A 16,196-nucleotide genomic window follows, 5' to 3' on the forward strand; every position below is an offset into this window, starting at 1 on the left:
TCTGGGGAATTTTTCAAGAAATCAAGCCTCTGCAAGGTCACATGCTTTGCCCGAGGTCACCCAGGTGTGTGTGGGGGGAGCCTGTGTCTTAGCCTGGAGCAGAGAGAGTAGGCCTGTCAACAGTCGACTGTCCCTAACCTGCTCTCTAAGGGACGTTGCCCTGGGCAGGCGACAGGGAGCCGAGCTTCCGAGGGCGGCAGGACGCCCAGAGCGGGGAAGGGACCCCGTTCCTGTGGAGGGAAGGCCCGAGGCAAACGCGGGGAGATGGGGCAGTGTGGTGTCTTTGGGGGACGGGCTTGTTATTATGCGGCCCCTGGAGCAGTTCTCAGAGGTGTTGACGCGATGGGCGGCTTTGGTCCCGTGGTGCCATGGCTTCTGAAGGGCGCTGCCCAGGCTGAGGGCCAGTTCTCTAGGCTCCTCCCATGGAAACATCTGTCCAGCTGCTGGCTGGCGACACAGCTGCTGAGAGGGAGCCCATGGCCTCCCCGGACGGTGGAGGTGAGAAAGGCCGCCTCTAGTCCCTGGGACCGATTTCCTTCCGTGACAGTTCACGGAGCACCTACTGTGTGCCAGGCACAGACCTGGCCCTTGCAGCTGTGGTCCCGGGTTCCACCGGGAAGATTTACCCTCTTATCTGGGTCGTGGGGGAGGGAGGCGGGGCTGGTTGTGGCTCTCAGCTCCCCCTTCCCCTCCGCCCCCAAAGCTTTCAGGGTGATTAGTTCCCCTCCTGACGGGATCTTGTTACGGTTCCGCCAGGAGAGCCTCTGAATCTCCGACCTGAGATAAGAAGGCCGCCTCTCACTTAATCTCCCCGCTTAGAGCCCACGTTTCCATGTTTGAAAAATGGTTTCCAGGCTCCGGAGTGGGCCGGGGGAGCGGTAGGCAGGCATGGCCTAGTTGCGTTTCGAACGCACACGTGTGTCATCCACAGGCCCTGTCTGCCCGCCAAGCCTGGGGGCCTGGCGTCCCGGAGCCGTCCCTTGAGGCTGCGTGTTATCTGTACTCGGACCGGGGGCCCGACGGGGTCTGGATTCACGGTGAAACCCAGCCGGAGGCGGGCTGTGTGCTGCCCCAGGTCCACAGAGGGCCAGGGCCTGTCCCCACTCCCAACCCTAAAGGCAAGAACAGTTTCAGGCCTGTGACTCTTGGCTGTCTCCTTGTCCCTCAGCTGGCACGCTCCTGGCAGGACCCGGTGGGAGTGCAGATGCGAGAAGGGAACAGTGCTGCATGCGTGCACTCTGCGTGAGTAAGGCCGGCCACCTGGCTGAGCTGGCTTTGAATTTTATCTCAGCTGCGTACATGCTGTGTGTTCCTGGGCAAGTCACTTAACTGCTCTGAGCTTTCGTTTTCTCCTTTGAGATGTGGTGGCTACTTCACATGGCTGTTTTGAGACCTCAGTAAACCCTTAAAATGCCCAGTAAGTAATAGGTTAATTTTTAAAAACATAAATTAGTTTAAGAGATGTGTATTCATCCCAACGCTTGCTGTCGAGAACTCAGAGCTGCAGCCAGGGCCTGAGAGCCGTGGTGCCTGCGTTCTTCGGGCTTGGCCCAGAATAGTCCAGACTGAGCAGGCACTGAGGGTGTTGATTCTAGTGTTGCCACATTCACGGGGAAAGGGATTTGTGGGCAGGGATATGGTGAAAATAAGGTGCCGGAATAGATTGGATGAGTTTTTACTTCAAGCTACGCCACGTAAGAGTTGATTCAAATAACAGCCTTCTATTAGGAAAGTAATGACATTGAACGTAATATTACGCAGTGAAAGTTTATTTTATTTCTTGCATTTAAAAAGACATGACAGCTTGACTGAGTGTTTTGTTTCGTATCCAGTGGAACGTTGCTACCTCTTCTCGGTGGGGGAAGATGGTCTCTCAGTCTGTGATGGGGTCCTTTATGTTTTTCCTTCGGGAAGCAGCAAAGCCCTTTCTCTTATGAAATGATAGGAATGATGAGGATGATGGTTTTCAGTTTTTGAAGTCGATTTTTGAATAGGCGATACATGTCTACAGGTTTTTAAAGCCTTAAAAAGCAAATGGTTAATTAAAACCCCCCTCACTCCCCGTCTGCCGCTGCCCCTCACTCAGCCGTCGGCTTCCTGTGAGCCTCCCGCCTGGTCTGGTCCTTTCATTCTCAGGGAAAGAGGGGCTGTCATCCCCGATGTGGCAAACATTGGTTCTACGGAGGAGCGGTCACTGTCCGCAGTGTGCTCTTCGGCCTTAGAGCCACCTGGATCTCAAGGGCAGGCCCATGTACTGTATAATACTCATTACAGATGGCAAGCGCAGCCCTCACCGGTGTGGCTCAGTGGCTAGAGCGGTGGCCTGTGAACCAAAGATCCCGGCTTCGATTCTGGTGAAGGGCACGTACCTTGGTTGTAGGCTCCTCCCTGGCCTGGGCCCTGGTCAGGGCTCATGTAGCAGGCAGCCAATCAATGTGTTTCTCTCACATTGATGTTTCTCTCTGTCTTTCCCTCTCTCTTCCACTCTCCCCCCCCCCAAAAAAAAAAATCAATGGAAAAATATCCGTGGGTGAGGATTAACAAAATAAATAAATAGATAGATAGGTAGATACATACATACATAAATAAATAAATAAATAAATAAGTAAAATTTATATTTAAAAAAAGGATGACAGGTGCATGGCAGCTGAGGCTCGACTCTGACTTTGCACACCATGCAGACATCACTCATCGATCACTGCACACGCTCCTGTGAGATCGGACAGGGCTTCAGAATCCCGCTCAACCCAGTGCTGCAGGGTATGGGCAAGAGAGGTGAAGCGTATCGACAGGATTACTATAAATCCCTAGTATATCGGTCCCCAGACTTTGGCATTTTATAGATGAGTGTAATTTTTTAAAAGTTACAGTGACTGACATATAAGGTGGTCAGCTTTTTGTTGGGCAGAGACTGAAAAATAAAAAATTCCTTGCTATTTAAAAATCACATTTCTTTTTCTTTTTTAAAAAGAACATTTTTAACACCAAAAAAAGTTGGAAAGACACTTTCAGAATAAAGACCAAGTATGGTTAACTTTATTGAAAACAAAATATTTTTTCTTATTGTTCTAATTTTGGTCCTGACACATCAAACCATTCTGAGTTGACAGTACTTGGTGGCCCAAAGTGGGTGGAGGGAGACGCCCGCCTTGGATGCAGAGAGTGTCCAGCTTCCTCTCTGTAGAAATTACTTTCCGTCTCAGAGTTTTGTAAGGACTCCTTTCTATGGACCCATAGAAACTTCTATTAAAAATTAACATCATACCTGGCCGGCGAGGCTCAGCGGCTGAGCGTGGACCTATGAACCAGGAGGTCACGGTTCAATTCCTGGTCAGGGCACATGCCCGGGTTATAGGCTTGGTCCCCAGAGTGGGCATGCAGGAGGCAGCTGATCAGTAATTCTCTCTCATCATTGATGTTTCTCTCTCTCTCTCTCTCTCTCTCTCTCTCTCTCTCTCTCTCTCCCCCTCTCCTTTCCTCTCTGAAATCAACAAAAATGTATTTTTAAAAAATTAACATTTGAATTGACAACATACAGTATATATCTCAGTTCCTACTGGAAAGACACTAAAAACAGACAGTAAAATAAACTTTGAGAGCACAAACCTACACATTCAGAGAGAACGGGGGAGAAGAGATTAGGTTGTACGAGGCAGTGACTCCTGTCTTGGGTACTTCCTTGCTTACTTCCTACCTCTCTACATAACATCAAGACGTTTCCGAAGTCTGGCAGGAACAGAGAATGGAAGCTGGTAAACTCTTTCTGTAAAGGGACAGATAGTAAATATTTTAGGCTTTGCGGGCCCTGTGGTTTCTGTTGCAACCACTCCTCTTTTTCATGGTATCGGGAAAGCTGCCACGGACAACATGGGAATAAATGGGCATGGCTGTGTGCCAATAAAACTTTATTAACAAAAACCGTCAGTGGCCTTGCCAGTGCTGAGTCACTGAACCCGCCTACGTCCCTGGTCCTCAAAGTGTGCTCCCTGAACCCCCAGCATCAGCACCCTCTGGGAAGTTGTTAGAGATGTGAATTCTCAGGTTCCACCCTAGTCCTGAATCAGAAGCCCTGGGGGTGGGGCCAGAAATCTGGGTGTTAACAAGCCTTCCAGGTGATCCCGATACCTGCTCACGTTAGAGAACCGCTGACCAAAGTCTTCTCCCAATGGAACCTGACTGCTCCCTGGGGCACCTTCCCCTCCAGCCCTCTTCAGTGAGGTTGTGGTTCCCTCCCAGCTCCCAGGGATGTCAGCACCTGGGGATGGTGGGGTATCCTCTGTGCCCCCTGACACTTTGAAACCATCTATCCTCCTCCCTCCTTCAAAACCCCCAGCTGATTTGAAGGGCTTTTCGGGAGACTCCTGCCTGGCTTAGCAGCGGGTTCTCCGGCCGCTCTCCATCACCTCTCACCACCGTCCTCGGTGGCTTCAACCCTGACCTTCAAGATCTCCCACTCACACTCTTCCCTCTCAGTTTCTAGAGCTTCTTGGCCCAAATGGTGATCTTCCTTGCCCCACCTCGACCACCCAGTTACGTTGTCACCGCTCAGGGCTTGACTTCCAAGTCACTTCCTCTGAGGCCTTGCCTGCCTCCCCTGCTTCCTCCCAAGCCAGTTCCTTCAGGCAGCGTTGTCATCATCTCTCTTGTTCCTATCGCGTGAGCACACGAACGCATCTCATTCAACCACACACGGTGAACGCAGCTCATTGAACTTGGTGTCTGCAGTCGGCTGTCTCAGGCCCAGGTCCCTGGAAACAGTGATGACGATGTTATCCAAGTGATTGAAGAGAAATCCCTCAGGAGGGGAGGGGTGAAGGACACATGGCAAGACAAGGCGGAAAGCAAAGCAAGACTCTGATGTCAGGGATGGACAAATGGGCCAATGGAACGGAATCTAGAACCCAGAAATGGACTCACACACATGTGATTATTAGCCAATACCCAATTCCATCAGGACAAAAGGAAGATCTCAGCCAATCGGATTGGGACAAATAGACAAACGGTTGAAAATGAACCTCAATTCCTTCCTCGAATTGTAGACGAAAGCTAATTTGAGCCGGCTTGTGGACCTAAATGGGAGAACTGAATTATAAAACTTCTAGAAGAAAACATTGGAGAATATTTTCCAATCTTTGCAGTAGCCAAAAGACGTATTAGCAAAGGCACACAATGCACTAACCATGTAAGAAAACACAAGATAAATTGCACTCCATCAAAAAACTCCCGTTTACCAAAAGCCCCCATTAAGAAGACAAGCCACAGATGAGGAGGAAAATAGTTGTATCCTGTATACATTAAAAACACCCATAAACCGCCGAAACCGGTTTGGCTCAGTGGATAGAGCGTCGGTCTGCGGACTCAGGGGTCCCAGGTTCGATTCCGGTCAGGGGCATGTACATTGGTTGCGGGCACATCCCCAGTGGGGGGTGTGCAGGAGACAGCTGGTCGATGTTTCTCTCTCATCGATGTTTCTGGCTCTCTGCCCCTCTCCCTTCCTCTCTGTAAAAAATCAATAAAATATATTAAAAAAAAAAAAAAAACACACACCCATAAACCAATAACAAAAAGACAACTCCATAAAATGGGCAAAAGACTTGAAAAGACATTTTAGGAAAAAATAGACAGGAAATGGCTTGCAAACAAATGGAAAGGCGCTCTCCATCCTGAGCCTTTAGGGAAAAGATAATTTTACACCCACCAGAATGGTTAAAAGGAAAAACCTGATAATACTAAATGTTGGCGAGGATTTGGCGCAACTGGAACCCTCATACTTTGCGAGTGGAACATGGTACCACCACTTCGGAAAACGTTTGGAAGTTTCTTATTCACATCCACCGGATGACCCAGTCATTCCTTTCCTAGGAATTTACCCAAGAGAAATAAAAACATATGTTCACACACACACACACCCCACAAACCTTGTGCAAGCATTTTTATAGCAGCTTCATTCATTGCGGCGAAGCCTTGGAAACAACCCGATTTTTATCTACAGAAGAATGGATGGCACACTGTTGCCAGGACGGTGACTACTCTGCCTTTCCGCCCACTGGCGTGCGTTGCCCCAAGCGGCCAGAGGCAGCCATGGCTTTGAGCTAATTGGGATTGTTCCCGAGTCCCTTGGTGGAAGCGTCCTCCCCGGGGGTCCTCCGGTCTCTGGACCCACCGAGCGCCTCGTCGCAGGGATGAAAAGCACAAATTCCTCAAGCAAGTTGCTGGGAGGTGACGGTGAGCAGAGCCATTCCTCCGCCTGTCTTCCTGCCATTAAAACGTCAGATCTCTGAGGTCGGCTGCTATCCATCTTGTTCACCAGCGTGTCTTCAATGCCAAGAACGATCGATGCCTGGCACACATTTAACACTTGGTTAATGCTCACGGACGGGTCGCCAGAAACCGGCTCGGTGCTTTATGAGGTACGCTTAAGGAACGTCAAACAATACTCGTTTTCTTTAAGTCGTTCAATTTATTTTATGATTACAGAGTTATAAATGTTCATCAGAGAGAATTTAAAATACGGCAAAAGCAGAAGAAAAAATCAAAATCACCTGCGTGAGCCAGAACTCGACCATGAACTTGGTCTGCGCTGGTAGCTTTCCAGGCGCTTTCCGGAGGAGCCCGGCATGTCAGGGACGGTGCGCCGGGAATTCTCCCGAGAGTTCAAGAGGAGGGTGTGCTTCCCCCGGGCCAGGAATCCTTTTCAAAGTTTTCTTTCAATTCAGTTTGGGAAAATAAAAAAAAAAGGGGGGGGGGCGCGGGTGAGTTTGCAACCAAAACAATAAAAAAGGTTGAAACCCACTGGTCTACACCACGGAGCTGGCGGTTCGCATTCGGCTGACATTCAGTTTCGTATCAGCATCAATAAACAGAGCAGATGCTCCGGCCTCTGCTATCGTGCATGGCAGTTCCTGGCAGCGGACCAGCCCCTGGTGTGGACGCCCCTTCTCCTAGGAACACCGCAGACGTACGTGATAGACAAAGGGAACCTTTAACTGCAAAAAACCAGATGTTGCCGACTGGCGGAGCCCAGTGGTGGTTGAAAACAGAACCGTGAGTGAGTCATGTTCAATCATTTCAGACAAGCAGAAAAGTATATAAAAGATTAGTGCAGAAGACAATTTATACCAGGCTCTGTGCTGTCTGGGAACATGATTTAGATTAAAAGGAAAAAAACACACACACAAAAAAACAAAAAGGCACCATATCTCTACGCCACCTGGAGCGCCGTAGTCAGGGGGCTTTTAGGATTTGGGTTTCAGTATCCATCACTGTAACCTCTTAGATTATTTTTATTTTTTGAAAGCCATTTGGATGCGTGTCAAAACGGCCAGACCCGAGCAGGGCTCTACGCAGTTCTGACTCAGGCGATACGTCAAAGGGCTGTGACCGTCCACGGACCCACCGGCTCCGCAGACTCGGGGGTGGGGGGTGGGGGAGCGTGCAGCTGGGTCTCAGAGGACACCTCCATTCTCTGCCCCTGGCTTTGGAGCTGAGCTGCGGCCCAAATGTATGCCCCTATTCAGCGCCGCTTGGGATAATTGCCTTAACAGGGAAAGCCCACTGGATGGGGGCTCAGGCGGGAGAATGGGGGGGCGGGTGGATGTGCCTGGCTGGTGTTAACCTGGAAGAGCTGCTCTGTGGATTCCAAGTCTCTGATTCGTCACCGCGGTTCTTGCCTTCCTTGGGTTCTGGTGAACACAGCCGGGGGCTCAGCCAGGAGCCTGGTTATCACACGGCTCGGCTTGCAGAGGGCAAGGCTGTTGCGCGGTGTCCTCGCCGACGCTTGGTGTTTTCCACTTTTCTTGAGGTTAGCCTTTCTGGGAGCAGCCACCTCCCCCTTGGGTCTTAACAGGCATTGCCCTGGTCACTAATAAGGTTGAGCATCTTCCCTGCGCGTTTATCGGCCATTTGGAGCCGTTCTTTTGCCGCCTGCCTGGCGACCCAAATGTTCATTATAGTGGAGTAGAACATGGGGTATATCTGTCCCGGGGAACGCCATACAGCAGTGAACATGGGAGGCCCAGGCCTCTGTACCCCTGCATGGACCCGTCATGGTGGACGTGGGCCGCCCTGTGTTAAGCCTGTGTTTTTATTGGGATGTTTTGATATCTGGGGCCCTGCTGACCCTGCAGGGACTGCCCCTCCCCAGGGGTTGGCCAGTTCCTAGGGTAGTGACTGGCCTCCTGCAGGCATGCCTTTTATATTCAAACCATCCAACCCAGAGCCCACACCCCCATCAACCTCCTTTATTGGCCGTCACACACTGGGTCACCATTCACCCCCATCACCCCAGAGCCAGATACCAGGTGCCTGGAGACAGTTCCTACCCCCTAGAACCCCCTGAAGTTACTCAGACCAGCCAATCCTAAGCCTGCTCACCTGCCTCACCCGCTCCTTCCTGTGGGAACCACACTGAAGGCTCTTGTCCACGCCCCGCCCCCTTCCCTCTGTCTGAGCCTGGTGCTTCCCCCTGTGGCCCCCCAGGTGTGGCGAACCCCTCCTCTTGGGATCTGTGACCGTGACACGCTGTCTTCTCAACGGCAGTCATCTCCTGACCTGCTCGCCCTCCCACACCTGGATAATAACCTAGATTTACGAGCGCGGCCTGGGGAGGGGCGGCCCTGGAGGAGGCAGCAGTGGCATCTCGGGCCACTGTGGGGGCTGACCCCCGGGGGCCATTTGCCGGCAGCACCCCCTTCAAGGCCTTCTTGGCTGGGTGGTCGGTGTGCACCTCGGACTCTGTACATGAAGGTCTCAGTAACCCTTCGCTCCAGGGCAGGGGCCCGCTGACAGGAGTGAGGCCCTCGGCACCCTGAGATCTGTGTCTTTCTCACATGTTGGGCCTCAGGTGCCTCCCCAAGTCCCTGTCCTGCTTCCCTCTCCTCTCTGCCCAGCAGCTAGAGGGACCCATGTTCCTCCTCCGACTGCAGCCCCCCCAGTGCCCCCTCCTCACTCGGAAAGTCAGTGGCCTTCTGGCCCCCTTACCTGTCCCGCTGGCTCCCCAGGCCCCCTGCCCTGCTTCAGCCGCACGGCAAGGCCCACCCCAGGATATGTGCACGTCCTTTACCCTCCGCCAGGAATGCTCTCTCCCTAGAGACCGTCACCCTTGGCTCCTCCTCCAGGTCTTTGCTCGCCTGTCAGCCCCTCCTTGGCCACCTGCTGTAAAGTGCCAGCGCGTCCCCGACCCTGACACTGCCTAGCCCCCTTCCGTGGGCAATGCCTGGTGCACTTTGCCGGATTCACTTCCTGTCTCTCTCTCCCACTGGAATGTCAGCTGCAGGGGCAAAGAGAGAGAGTCTGTCTTTCTCTGTCGTTCATTGCTGGATTCTCACCGCCTGCACTGGAGCCACGCCGAGGACCTGAAATGATGTGTTGAAGGTGCGCAGGGGCCCACGTCTCGGGAAAGGCGCTCAGGTCTGCCTGGCTCCCACGGGGCGGCGCGGACAGTGAGTTAATGACAGATGCACCCTGACCCTCCCTTAACCCCCTCTGCTCTTCACGTCCCCTCCCGGCTCCCCTCCCTCTCCTTTCATATCCATTTTCTCCCCTTCCCCCACTCCTTCCCACTTTTTGGTACTTGATGGAATCACATTAAACTAATAAAGCTTTCATGACTTGATTGGCCCGTAATTACACACACTGAGAGCCGGGCTCGTTTCAATTTTCTGCGGACTTTTTGGTCGCTGATGCTTTTGAACACTCGCTTTTATTCCTCAGTTGCCACTTATCCCCCCCGTTTTTAAAAAGGATGAAAAGCTTAGAAAAACATCAGAAATATCCTTTTATTTTTCCTGCAAATTGATTTGGAGGGTTTTGTTTTGATTTCCCTCTTGGAGATGGTGGGTGTTGAGAAAAAATCACACATGACGTCTCAGCTGGCCACCAGGCTGTGAGTCCTGAGATGGGAAGGAGGTACAGGTCCAATTTATTGGGGGCGGGGGACTCTGAAAGTTTGGGGTAATCTCTGCACCCCCATGGAGGCAGGACCTCCCGCCCTCGGCACTAGTGACATTTGGGGCTGGACACGTCTTGTGGGGGCCTCCCTTGCACTGGAAGGTGTTGAGCAGCACCCAGGCCACGGTCCCTGGACACTGACACCTTCCCTCATTTGCAGCAGCCAGCGCTGCCTCCAGACATTGTCTGATTCCCGGGGCAGGGGGCACAGGCCCTCCTGTTCAACACCACTGGGTTCCATCAAAAAGGTGGGAACAACCCGAATGTCCGTCAGCAGGGGGATGGACAGATAAAATGTGGTCTGTCCAGGCAAAGGAATATTTATTTAGCCGTAAAAAGGAATAAAGTGCCCTAGCCGGTTTGGCTCAGTGGATAGAGCGTCGGCCTGTGGACTGAAAGGTCCCAGGTTCGATTACGGTCAAGGGCATGTACCTTGGTTGTGGGCACATCCCCAGTAGGGGGTGTGCAGGAGGCAGCTGATTGATGTTTCTCTCTCATCAATGTTTCTAACTCTCTATCCCTTCTCCCTTCCTCTCTGTAAAAAAATCAATAAAAAATATATATATATATAAATAAAAAAGAATAAAGTACTGATACATGCTACCACATGGAATACTATTGGAAACATTATGCTAACTGCAAAAACCAGACATAAAAGATCACATGCCATATAATTCACACATAGATATGAATTGTCCTGAAAAGGCAAATCCTTGGAGTCGGAAAGTAGATTAGTGGTTACATGAGGCTGTGAGGAAGGAGGTGAGACTGTTTAACGGGTATAGGGTTTCTGGTGTGTGTGTGTGTGTGTGTGTGTGTGTGTGTGTGTGTGTTAATATGATTTCATTGATTTCAGAGAGAGAGAAGGGGAGAGGAAAGAAGAGAGAGGGAAACAGCAATGTGAGAGAAAAACTTCAGTCACCTCCACAAAGCCCCCCACTGGTGATTGAGCCCACAACCCAGGCATGTGCCCTGACCTGGAATCAAACCGGCGACCCCTGGTGCATGGGTCGATGCTCAACCAACTGAGCCACACGGGCCAGGGCTCTGTTTGCTGGACATGTTTTGGAACTAGACGGTGGTGGTGGTGGTGGTGGTCGCACAATATTGTGAATGGACCTAATGTCACTGAAATGTACATTTAAAAATGGTTAAAATGTTGACGTGTGTGCTGCGTGGCTTTTACCACAGTTTTAAACCAACAACTCAGGTGAGCTGCTTTGACTGGCATGTGAGGCAGCAATTCACGCACATCAGCACCCTGAAAGGTAAAAGGTTGGGTCCTTCCAGTCCCTCTGGAGAAGGCTCCTCCCACCCGCACCCCCCTCTACCCCACCCCGGGATGGGCGTCACCAATTTGCATAATTGAGATTCTAATACACTGATTGGACAGCCCTTCCTTGGGATGAATATTCATAGGGCATTATTTCAGGTATCTCTTGCTGTAAGTAAGACACCGTGGCTTAAATAGCTTAGTGGCTCTCCATTCTGCGATTTGTTCAGGGCTGGGCTGGGACCACTCTGCAGGGTGTGGGCTGGAGCCACTTCTGAGAGCGTGCCCGCTGGGATGTGCAAGGCGGCTTCCTTCACACAACTGGCAGGCGGTTCTGGCTCTTGGGGGCCTCAGTTCTCCTTGTGCCCTCTCTTCCTCCGTGTGCCAGCTTCTTCCTGGCACGGTGTTGGGTTCCAAGAAGATGAACATGGAAGTTGAAAGTATCTTAAAAGCTAAGTTCTGGGACCCCCAAATGTCACTCCTACCATTTTCTATCAGTCCAAGCAGATCACAAGGCTGTGGACTCTGCACCTCCATGGGAAGAGTGGCAGAATATAGCTGCCGTGATTTCCAGCCCTCCATGGGAATGAATACGTGAGTGTGTGATGTTGTCAGGAAAACCCACAGCCTGTGGCTCGGGGAGATGGTTTGCAGGTAGCTCTTATAATTAAACTCTCTTTCTCATTCTCCCTCATATGTCCCTGTCCTCCCTACCTTGAGGAAAAAAAAGAGTTATCTGTATCCTGTTTTTCATCTTTTTTATTTTATTTTATATATATATATATTTTATTTATATATATATATATTGATTTCAGAGAGGAAGAGAGAGATAGAAACATCAATGATGAGAGAGAATCATTGATTGGCTGCCTCCTCATGTCCCCCACTGGGGATGGAGCCCACAACCTGGGCATGTGCCCTGATCGGCATCGAACTGTGACCTCCTGGTTCATAGGTCGCCGCTCAACCACTGAGCCACGCCGGTCGGGCCTTGTTTTTCATTTTTTATTCCACAAATATTTATTGAGAGCCAGCCTGTGTCGGGCACTGTTCTAGGACTCAAGGGATGAACCAGTGAAGGCTCCAGACAAATTCCTCGGACTCGGAGCTTCTGTTGTAGCGGGAGAGTCAGGCTATAAACAAGGCAACAAAAAAAGCCAGCAGGATCATTCGAGAAGGTGATAAAGGCTCTGCTGGAAACGGAGCCATCCGGAGAGTTGGAGGGAAAACATTAGAGGCCAGTGCAAGGACCTGGAGGTGAGAGGGAGCCTGGAACATTTCAGAAATAGCAAGAAGGTGGCCAAAAGGTACAAACTTCCAGTTGTAAAATAAGGAAGTCCTGGGAATGTCATGGACAGCCTGGTGCCTATAGTTAGTAACGCCGTATACGCATATCTGCGTGCTGCTAAGAGAGTCGCTCTTAAAAGTTCTCGTCACGTGAAAGAAAATTTGTAACTGTGTGGTGATGCATGTTAACTGGGCTTGTTGTGGTGATTATTTCATAATAGATACATATATCGAATCATTACGTTGCACACCTGAAAGTAACATATTGTTATATATCAAGTGTATCTCAATAAAGGGAAAATGGCACGAAGGACAGTGGGCCTGGATGGAAGGAAAGAAGGGGAGAGAAGAGGAGATTAGTCTGGATCTATGGGTATGAGTCACGGGATTTGGTTAAAATGCAGATTCTGATTCAGTAAGTCTGCAGTGGTCGGCAAACTCATTAGTCAACAGAGCCAAATATCAACAGTACAACGATTGAAATTTCTTTTGAGAGCCAAATTTTTTAAACTTAAACTTCTTCTAACGCCACTTCTTCAAAATAGACTCGCCCAGGCCGTGGTATTTTGTGCAAGAGCCACACTCAAGGGGCCAAAGAGCTGCATGTGGCTCGCGAGCCGCAGTTTGCCGACCACGGGTCTAGGGTGATGGCTGTATTTCCCACAGGTCCTCGGGGATGTTGATGCTGCTGGTCCTTGGACCTCACTTTGAGTAAGTAGCAAGAATCTAGATTAGGGCCTGGCAAACCGTGGCTCGTGGGGCCAATCTGGCCCACCACTTGTGTGTGTAAATAAAGTTTTATTGGAACAGTGCTATGCCCAATCGTTTACATATTGTCTATGACTGCTACTGTGACACACAGCAGAGTTGAGTAGTGGCGACATACCCTGTGTGGCTCGTCAGTCTGAAAGTACTTTTTATGTGGCCCTTTATAGAAATGTGTCCATCCTGGGTCCTGCCCATGTAGGGTCTTGATGGAGTTTGAATTCTTTTCTAAATGTGATTGATGGGAAATCACTGGGCAGCTTTAAGCAGGGGGTGATGTGATCTAAAGTATGTTTTGAGAAGATCACTCAAGTTGATTGTGGAGAATGAGTACAGGGAACGAGGGTGAAGGAGGAACAGAGCCACGGAGAAGCAGCGGCTCACAGGAAATGGCTGTTTTAGGGATTGTGCATTCTGCTGAAACCCCATCTGTTCCGTGTTTACTTCTTTTCCGGGTGGTTCTACTTGTTATTCAAGGAAACTTGAATAATTAGGTCATTCTTGGTATATGATATTATGTTAGAATTTATATGCCTCTTATGCAGTTCATCTATTTTTTGTTTTAAGGATGATACACTTATTTATTTTTAAAAAATATTTTTAAATTGATTTTCAGAGGGAGAGAGAGAGATAGAAACATCAATGATGAGAGAGAATCATTGATCCGGCTGCCTCCTGCACATCCCACACTGGAGATCGGGCCCCCAACCTGGGCCTGTGCCCTGACCAGGAATCGAACTGTGACCTCCTGGTTCATAGGTTGACGCCCAACCACTGAGCCATGCTGGCTGGGCAAGGACGATACACTTTTTTTTTTCTTCTTTAAATATATTTTTATTGATTTCAGAGAGGAAGGGAGAGAGCTAGAGAGACAGAAACATCAATGATGAGAAAGAATCATTGATTGGCTGCCTCATGCACATCCCCCAGTGGGGGGGAATCAAGCCCGCAACTCGGGCATGTGCCCCTGGCTGGAATCGAACCCGGGACCCTTTAGTCCACAGGCCAGCGCTCCATCCACTGAGCCAAACCGGCTAGGGCATGATACACTTTTTAAAATTTACAACCCTGTTAGGATGGCTAGCAACAAAAAAGACAAAAAATGCCCAGCGGGTGTGGCTCGGTTGGTTGCGTGTCGTCTCACGCACCAGGAGTCTGTGCCAAAGGCAAATTCTCATCAACCCTCCCGGGATCCCCGCGACGCCCAGGAGGGAGACATCAGCCCCCACTTCAGCCCCAACCACAGTCCCCGGGGTAGAAAAAGTGTCTGGAGTTTCGTACTCCCGATGTCCCGGTTATCACTCTATTTCAGCGTTACCTGGATTTCTAACCTGCATTCAGCGGGGACGCTCTGATGGGACAAATGGCTTCCTCACAAAATGACCTGCCCAAACCAGCTCCTGAGGTGACGAAAGCTGGTTAAAGAAGAATGCGTTGCCCGGCCAGTGTGGCTCAGTGGTAGAGCATCGACCTATGAACCAGGAAGTCACGGTTCAATTCCCTGTCAGGGCACATGTCCGGCCGGGTTGCAGGTTCGATCCCCAGTATGGGGCATGCAGGAGGCAGCTGATCCATGTTTCTGTGTCATTGATGTTTCTATCTCTCACCCTCTTCCTTCCTCCTCTCTCCCTAAAAAATCAATAAAAGCATATTTTTTTTTAAAAAGAAGAATGTGTTATTAGCCTGACTCTCCCGGGACTGGACGATCCTGGAAGCGGCCCCCTACTGCCCGTAAAGATTCTTAGCGATGCCTTCGCTGCACCTGTCACGAGGTGGGCGCTGCAGATGCCGGGGCCAGAGGGGAAAATAAATAAATAACGCACACATGCAATCAGACAGCATCCCGGCCGGGCGGCCGCTCCTGTGGCCCCAGGTGCAAGGGGACAGAGCATCATTTTGCCTTTAGACCACAATCAATGGGGCAGGCAGGAAATGAGAGGAAATTAATTCCCCTCCCCTCCTCTGCCCTCCCCCGCCGTCCCTCCTGTTTTTACACAAGGACCTTTTAAAATGTTGGTTACTCTCTGATTACAGCACAATAGAGGTTCGCAACAGCCGCTTCTTGACTCCCACTCCCTCTGCCCTTAACCAGAACGACTGGCCGGTTGCCTTGGTAATTGTCCTCATTCGCTGTGTAGAAGCCACAATTACGAAGCTTTTTCTGGGTACTGATCTTCTTAGTGCCTTTTTCTTAGAAGTTCACGACAAGATGGGACAAAGGAGGCCTAATAGATTCTATTGCTCGGGCTCCTTGGAGCTCTCCGAGCCCATGACATGCGGGCATGAGCCGTGAGTGCCATTTAAATTGGTCGGCTGTGCCCGGGGAGAAAGCTTTATGCTCCGGAGAGTGGCTGAGGCTCTATTAGCCGGAGGGCCGGGGCCAGAGGCTGAGCTCACGGACCCAGGTCCTCCAGCTCATAATGGAAACCCGAGATGGGCATCCGGGGCTGAGGGCCGGGGCACTTAACCTTTCACTGATAATCGAAGAAAATGGACATGTAACTGCTCTCTCGAAGCTCCGGCGTGGTTCAGGTTCAAGGCAGGAGAACTCCGTGGGTTGTTGAAAAACCGAAGCTGGAAATGTTTGGAGCAGAGGCGGCTTCCCACCCTCTAAAGAGAACCAGGGCTCCATTAGCGGGGGTAATTGGAGAGAAGACAAAGGGAAAAGATGATGATGATGACGTCGTTGGTAATCACGATCTCCATAATCATATAATTGAGCTGGAAAGGGTACAAGCTGCTCATGGGGATGACCTTAGCTGAGGGTCGTTAGCTTCTTTCTGTAGATGGGGAAACTGAGGCACGGGAAGGTTAAAGCAACTTGTCAGGTTGGAAGGTGACGGAGACGGTATTCAAACACAGAGATATCTGACTGCTAGGATCTTCCTACCTTATAGAAGCTCCCTCCACCAAAGTAAAAGCA

Source organism: Eptesicus fuscus, chromosome 23 (genome assembly GCF_027574615.1).
Source record: "Eptesicus fuscus isolate TK198812 chromosome 23, DD_ASM_mEF_20220401, whole genome shotgun sequence".
NCBI lineage: Eukaryota > Metazoa > Chordata > Mammalia > Chiroptera > Vespertilionidae > Eptesicus > Eptesicus fuscus.